The following is a 7,151-nucleotide window of genomic DNA, read 5'->3' on the forward strand; positions in this document are numbered from 1 at the left end:
GGCTTTTTCAGACTCAGGACACTTCCAGAGTCGTGGCCTTTGGAAAGTCACTTAGCCTTTTTAGGTCCGTAATGAGTTCTCTGAGCTAAGGACTGCATGATGACAGAGATCCCAAATCACAGCACAATAAGGCTGATTGTAAGGATCTCTAGAAATGTCTCTAGACTGGCACAGTCCAATAGAGCTTTTGGCAAAATAGAAATATTCTATGCCTATGCTGCTCAATGTGGTAGCCACTAGCCACAACTGGATATTGAAATGTGGATGGTGTCACTAAGAAATTAATTTTGTAAATTTAATATTATTAATTTATATTTAAATCGAAATAACCACATGTGGCTACTGGCTACCATAGTGGACAGCACAGCTCTGGACTGACCCTTGCTCAGCCCCTGGCCACAGTACATAGAGAAAACTGAAGTCCAGAGTGGGTAAGGAATTTGCCTAAGGTCACACAGTAAGAGCATGGTGAAGGCGAAATCAGAATCTAGTTCTTCTAGCTTCTAGTCTCAACTCTCCACGGCACCCACTGCCCTTGCCATGGTGGCCTCATGTTCTTCCATCATGCTCATATTGTCACGCTTGATGCCCTGTTTTTCCCATAATGCTCAGCACTGTCATACTAGATACCTTGTTTTTCCCATCATGCTTAGCACTGTCACACGAAGTATCTTGCTGCCCATGATGCTGCTCCTGGGGCAGGATATCAAGCCACTTCTGAAAGGACCTCCTTCTCCCAGCCACTGCTGCTGGCCTGTCTCTCAGCCCCACACCCCCTCCAAAGCAGCCTCAACGAAATGTTCCTGAGGTTGCCTGAGGAAATCATCCATCAGAGAGCAAGTGCTCTGGGCACAGAGCTGTTCACTACAGGGCTATTTATAACAGCAAGATGCTGGAAGCTGCCTAAACATCCCACAATAGAGATGACAAAGTACATTGTGACACCTCTGCTCAATGGAATATTACACAGCCATTTCAAATGATAAACACAGACACAAGTAGTGACACGGAGCAATGTTTACCTAACAATATTGAACAAGAAAACAGAAAATGGATGAGGGAGAGAGCTGGGTTGCCATGGTACACAGGGATCCATGCTCACTGAGCCCCCTCACAACCGGTACCCTCAGATGCATCACTACATCATAGGGTCCAGATGATGCAACCATTCTACAGATGGAGGAGCTGAGGCTTAAGATACCACATACATACCCCTGGTTACATGAGGAATAAGGGGCTTAAAGTAATTGGCAGAGTGAGGGCTTAAACTCTCAATTGCTGACTCTAAGGACACATCCCACAGCTGCCTTTTTCTGCCAGGATGGCGGCATCATGGGTACACTTTCCTTTCTAATTATTACTCATCTTATTTAACAAACACATACTAAGGGCCAGGCACTTTTCTAATACTTTTATAAATGTTGACTCATAATCTGTACAACAACCGTAAGAAGGAGCAATTATTAGTCTCTTATTTTTTTTGGATAAGAAAAGTGAGGCACAGAGAGATAAAGTAACTTGCCTAAGATCCAGGGTCACTTCTACTTCCCATGTGTTCTGCAAGGTTTTAGTATTGTCCTCACAGGAAAAGGGTAATGGGTAGGGAGGGAACGGTTGTTGCCTTGGGGTGGTGGAAACATAGATATGTGTTTTCCTTTTTTAATTTCATGGATATTCTTCTGTAGCAATTGAAACCAATGTTCAAGGAATAAAATAAATGTATCAAAGTTGTTTTAAAAACACACATACACACACACACAAATAAAAACTTAACAAATTGAAGCTACAGATGCATCCAAGAAACCTTGAGTGTGATGATAATCCACCTCCCAGTAGCAAAGCTCATGTCTCCAGGTTTTTCTGCCAATTTCCTGGCCCTGACCACTTCCTCCTGCCCAAGTAAGATCTCACCTCAGAGAGCAGGAGGAGCAACCCTTTTCAGAGGTGGACTTCAATAAAAACCTCCCACTTCCCTCAGCACAGTGCAGCAGGCTGGCTGCTTGTATGCTCCTGCCACTGGCAAGGGCTGGCCTCAAGATGCCATGGCATCCAGACCTCTGCCTCAGCCTCGGAAAGCCCCATTCCAGTGGAACACCTGAGGTCCAAAAGGTGAAAGATCTTGCCAGAGGTCACAGTGTTACTGAACAGGGAAACGTGCGTGTGTGCACATGCACGCGCGTGCACATGACCCGCACGTACAGGTGTGCGTCTCCCATGCATGCAGTGCTTCAGGCCCAGGCACTCCCAAGCCTATCTTTAAAAAGGCAGGTGATTCTCAGCTTACACACACACATACACACATACACAAACACACACTTGTTACATTTTAATTGCTACTACATCCACAATTATATAATTTGCTATATCTCCTTTATATGTTTCTGTGTTATTTTTTGGTCTGCCACCAAATGCTCATTGTACACTTACTGTATGCTAGGCTTATTACAGGTGCTAGGGTTTCAGTGGGGTACAAGACAAATTTGGTGCTCTCATGGGAACAGGGCTACAGATGATAAGCAAATGAATAAACAAGATAATTCCGGAGAGTGACAAATGCAGTTAAGATCATCGAACCTGGTAATGTGAGACAAAGTACCTGGGCTGGGGCTAGGGGGATCAGGGAAGGCCTTTCTGCAGAGGTCATACTTGAATTGATACATATATAGTAAGAACTCAGTCATGCCTAGAGCAGGAGTGGGCAAAGAGCAGAGGTGGGGAGGGGCTGGTGTTTCTGAGGAGCAGCAGGCAGGCCAGGTGCCTAGAATGAGGTGGGCAGAGATGGGGGCAATTGTGGCAAATGAGGCTGCAGAGGGAGGTTAGGCCCTTAGGGTGAAGGTAAAGGCTTTGGTTTTCATCCTGAGTGTAATGAAGAGTCACCGGAGGGGTTTAACAGGGTTGTGCTATGAAGTTCCCTGGGGCTGAGTCTGGGTTAAAGGGAAGCAGGTGTGAGAGCAAGGGACCAGTGGGTTGGGTGTCTCAGAAGCCTGAGGACAAGGAGACTAGGCTTAGCCAGGGTGAGGGAGGGACTAGCCAGATGCAGCATGTCAGCTGTAGCAGAAGCAATGGCTGATGAGTTGGATGTGAGGGGTGGGGTAAGAAAGGCATCAAGGATGACTCCTAGATCTTCTACCACAGAAATGCATTGCTTTTTACCACCAGACCCCCCCCCAAATCAAACATAACTATTAAAAGTATCACAGCAGATGAGCTACCCATGAAGACTGTTGCACCCCACACCGATCGAGTCTCACATTTTTTAGGAAGCATTTTTCTCCCCAAGCCCCTGCTCTGTTCCCTGTACATGTGTGGTGTGTAGGGAGGGGCATAGATTGGGCACCACCATTAGGCTGACAGGAGACAAAATGATCCAAAAGACAGGTCAGGGCAGGATGGGACAGGGTGCAGAGGGGCTGGCACAGAGCAAGGCCCCAGCACATGCTGGTTGAAGAACATGCAGGCTAAACCTGTGAGAAGTGACAGGAGGATGCATGGGGGCTAGGGTCGGGGGAAGCATCTGGGAAAAACATGAGTATGAGGATAAGACCATCCAGGCTATGAGTCCCAGCCCTACCCCTTGCTAGCAGTGGGACCCTGGGTAAGTTATTTCACTTCCCAAGGCTCAGCTCCTTCACCTGCAGAGTGGCAACCACAATCCTCCCACACAAACCTGTGATGAAGATTCAATGAAATGGTATATGTCAAGAACTGGCATTTATAAATATTAACATCCTTCCCCTTTTGTTTTAAAAAGAAGGCTATAAAAGCCAGTTTGGGCTTAGACTAGTGAGCTTCACGTCCATTCTAATAGAAATTCTAGAAGTGCTGCACAGAACACCAGGAAAGACAATGGCAAGACTGAGGAGTTTATTATCAAAGAGTCTTGCAAGATGACAACACATCCTCTCTTAGCTGCTCAAAAGGATAACATGCACTCCAGCAAGGACCTCTCATTCACATCCTTGTGAATGAGACAGAAAACTGCACTGGGTTGCTCAATGGTTGGCTAAATAACCACGTCCAGGAAAGTGGCAGGGTGAGTCAGACTGGCCCCTGGGGTGGACTTTCATGGGCACTGGCAGGGCTGGTCCTTGTCCTTGCCTGGCACAACTCTTCTGGCAGAGACTAGGATGGAGTCATGAAGGAACGTCCAGCTAGGAGGGGTCAATTAGAGAGGCAGGGTCCCCTGTACAAAGCCCTCCACTTGTCCTGGGAATAGGACAAGAGAGAGTAGAACATGGCGAGTGCCAAGAGTAGTTCCCAGAGCCAGCTACACAGAATAGCGAGGGAGCCTGATGGCCAGGAGACTCCGAGGCTGAGTGAGCCAGTCATTCGAACTAGACGATACAGCAGCTCCAGAGAGCCATGCCCAGTCATTGTTATGTCTGTCCAGAGGTCTTTGATAAAATGAGGTCTGCTCACAGGGGCCTTGTCAAGAAGAGATGAGCCTGAAACCCATGTCCCTTGGGGACTTCGGGTCCCTGACAAATACACTTGGCATTTATGGGCCCAGAGAGCAGAGCTAGGCCCAGTGAGAAAAGACTTCAGGAAGACAGATCTATGTTCAGTATTGGGAGTAGTGAGCTCCCTGTCCCTAGGGGTGTGCAAGCAGAGGTCTGGGGACAATATATGTTGGGTGGGGGGTTGCAATAGGAAGGGAGGTTGCTTTCAGCTGTGAGTTTCTTCAATTTTATCAACATATGAAACAGGGCTAGATTATATGGATCAAAATGGGTGTTAAAGTGAAGGAAGGCAAAGTAATGCCCAGAATGATAGTTATTATTATAACTACATTATAGATCACAGAACACTCCCAACTATTCTCTAACTGGAACTTCCTCTCAATTCATGAAGCAGATAAGGCAGGATGATTAAACCCATTTGGCAGATGAGTAAACTGAGGCCCAGAGAGGGAACGGGACCAGTCCAAGGTCCCACAGCTCATCAGCCCCAGATTCTCCCTATAGCCCCACACTTAGGGACCATCCCCTCCTGCACCCCTAATGGTCATTCTTCTATTCCCTGCCCTGGAAGGAGCAGGACTCTCCCCATCCCATCCCAGGCTTCCGTATAACTGCCAAGACTCCCCATCCCCAAAGGTTAGAGGTTATCTTTGTCCATCCCTCTGAAACCTGGGGATGGAGTCCCAGCCTGGATGGAGTCCTCACAACTTACAAAGGCCCTGCTCCTCCATCCTCTCTCCTTCTTCTCCTGGTAGTCTTGCCACAGGCCCTCAGATGGGTTCCTTTAAACCAGACCTGGAACCAGACACTAAGCTTTGCCCAGGAAATGAACTCAAGGAGAAGGGTCCCTTCTGCTTAGCCTCTTACACAGGCAGCTGTGACCAGGGCAATCCAGAGCCCATCTTGCCAAGCACCCCTCCTGACTGCCTTTCCCCTTCCTGGCCAGAGGGGCAGAGAGAGGGTATCTGGGCAGGAGAGGTGGGTGCATCAGGAGGTAGTGTCTCCCCTGGGAAGACTGGGATCACCAAGGCAGGGCAAGCTGCCACCCCGCACATCATTCCTTGCCACATCACACACTGAACCCTCATAAAGCTCTTGTGGGCCAAGTAGTAGCATCTCACTTTACAACTGAGGGAATGAAGGCTCAGAGAGATTAAGGAGTTTGCCCAAATTCAAAATATTAAATTGAACAGAAATAGCTTGTAAGTCCTGGAGATAAGATCTGAACCCAGGACTGGCTGGTTCCAAATACTCAGGGCTTTCCCACACTCCGTGCCACCTGCACAAAAGTACAAAGCAGCTCAAATAGGCAGCCTGGGGACCAAATAAAAGTGGGGCTGGGGTGGGGCAGAGGGAGGAATGAGAAGACAAGACAAAGACAAGATGGAGAGCAGCAGAAACAGACGAACCGACAAGTGTACCCTGTAGGGGCCAGAAGAAGGTACCTCCAGAAGCTGCCCTCTTGATCAATGAAAGGCCATCAAGTGCCACTTCTGCTGCCATCTGCCCAGCCTCTGTCTGCCCATGCCTGCATTAGGGTCCAGCTGCTCAGACTGCCAGCCCCTGGTGGCCAGCACCTGCTTTGAGTCCAGCCAGGTGCCCCCATACCCACTGGCAGAGAGCACAACTGGCCTGTCCCCAGAGCATGCAGGGCTTAAGCAACAGCCTCTCAACTGAATATTTAAGAAGAAAAATACTTGCTTTAAGAAAAAGAGAGAAAGGGAGAGAGGAGGAGGTCACAAAGGAAGGGGAGGAAAGGAAGGAGGGAGAAACCTACCCCATCACTGCAGTCAAGGTCACAAGCATGGTTGTGGGGCGGGTGCAGGCAAGGAGCCTTTAATCCAGGAGTTGAGGCCATGGAAACTAAACGCTTGAAGCCGGAGTACATTACTGCCCTGAACGATCTGTCGGCTTCTATTAGGCTAAATATCTCTGTATAATGGGGAATTATCCTCTGAAAAGGCAAACTGCCGCCCTCTCCAAGGAGGGGGCGTGAGGCGGGAACCTCTCATCGTGAGGGCTCTCCCTCAGGGGGAGGAAACAACAGGAGAGCCTTGGGGAGGGGGACCAACTCAGAAAGCCACCCCTCATCCCTCATCCTTCCACACCCCCTCCTTGAAAGTCACAGTCAGCAGCTGTTTGATACTCGGCCAGCCTCCCACCCTTCTCCCCAGACTTTCCCTTGCCCCCTCCACTTAGGAGCCTGAAAAGATAACAGACCCGGGATAGAGGCGTGACAGTGCCTTGGTGACCCTGGGTGAGTCTCTGAGCCTCTTTGAACCTGTTTCCTCGTCTGTCAGATGGAGTTGATATCTACCCAAGGGCTGTGCTGTGGGAGAGAATGAAGCTGGCCCAGAGCCCAGGAGAGCGGGCACCCAGGACAATTTTGCTTGCACGGCTCTGTCCACTAGTGAGAACCTCCTCATCCTCACGGGCCCGCATAGGGAACCCCCCTTGCCAGGAAACCCCCACCCATGGGCATCTCTTACAGTTGAACCCCATCTTCCAGGCCCTCCCAATCTCTGGTGGTTGTGCGCACGTGGGTGCTTCAGCTTTAGGGGTTCCCTCTGAACCAGGCAGCATTTCCTCCCTCCCATCCTCCCCAGCCTCTCCCACTCCAGGTCTGGGCACACAGGACTCTGCCCAGATGTGCAGGCTCAGAGGCATGGGCTGGCAGAAACCAGGAGCAGG

At 49.4% G+C, this 7,151-nt stretch overlaps 1 protein-coding gene across 2 annotated transcripts in view; it reads right to left on the reverse strand.

Moving 5' to 3' along the window:
* The window catches only part of LINGO1 (leucine rich repeat and Ig domain containing 1), a 192,444-nt gene that overhangs the window by 76,500 nt on the left and 108,793 nt on the right, over positions 1-7,151 (reverse strand). The gene's annotated exons all lie outside the window — the stretch shown is intronic.

This window comes from Pteropus alecto, unplaced genomic scaffold, assembly GCF_000325575.1.
Source record: "Pteropus alecto unplaced genomic scaffold, ASM32557v1 scaffold38, whole genome shotgun sequence".
NCBI classification, from domain to species: domain Eukaryota; kingdom Metazoa; phylum Chordata; class Mammalia; order Chiroptera; family Pteropodidae; genus Pteropus; species Pteropus alecto.